The sequence below is a fragment of the Colobus angolensis genome, unplaced genomic scaffold, assembly GCF_000951035.1.
Source record: "Colobus angolensis palliatus isolate OR3802 unplaced genomic scaffold, Cang.pa_1.0 Scaffold92, whole genome shotgun sequence".
Taxonomy (NCBI): domain Eukaryota; kingdom Metazoa; phylum Chordata; class Mammalia; order Primates; family Cercopithecidae; genus Colobus; species Colobus angolensis.
In genome coordinates, this window is record NW_012123154.1 from 8,146,939 (window position 1) to 8,147,248 (window position 310).

At 71.3% G+C, this 310-nt stretch overlaps 1 protein-coding gene across 1 annotated transcript in view; it reads right to left on the reverse strand.

Annotated features, from left to right (window-relative positions):
* Positions 1–310, reverse strand: part of CHD7 (chromodomain helicase DNA binding protein 7) — a 189,976-nt gene that overhangs the window by 188,689 nt on the left and 977 nt on the right. The gene's annotated exons all lie outside the window — the stretch shown is intronic.

Below are 310 nucleotides of genomic sequence, written 5' to 3' on the forward strand. Positions count from 1 at the left end.
GCGCCCCCAGCGAGCCCAATCCCCGGTGCGAACCAAACAAACAACGCGTTCCCCACCGCCCTCCTTTCCTCTCCCCGCTGACCGCTTGGCCTCCAGCCACCTCGGCCGTTCACGCTCCAAGCCGCCGCTCTCTGCGAGGGCACAGCGCACCCGGGTCACCTCGGGGGCCACCTGGTGAACCCCCCACTGGCGCTGACCCCCCGCGGGCTGGGGGGCGGGGGAGCCGAGTTACGTTGGGAGGTTAAAGTCGCTATTATGCAGCTGCCGCCGCCGGCGGCCCGGCCAGCTCGGCAAGGTGGGGTCCCCTCCT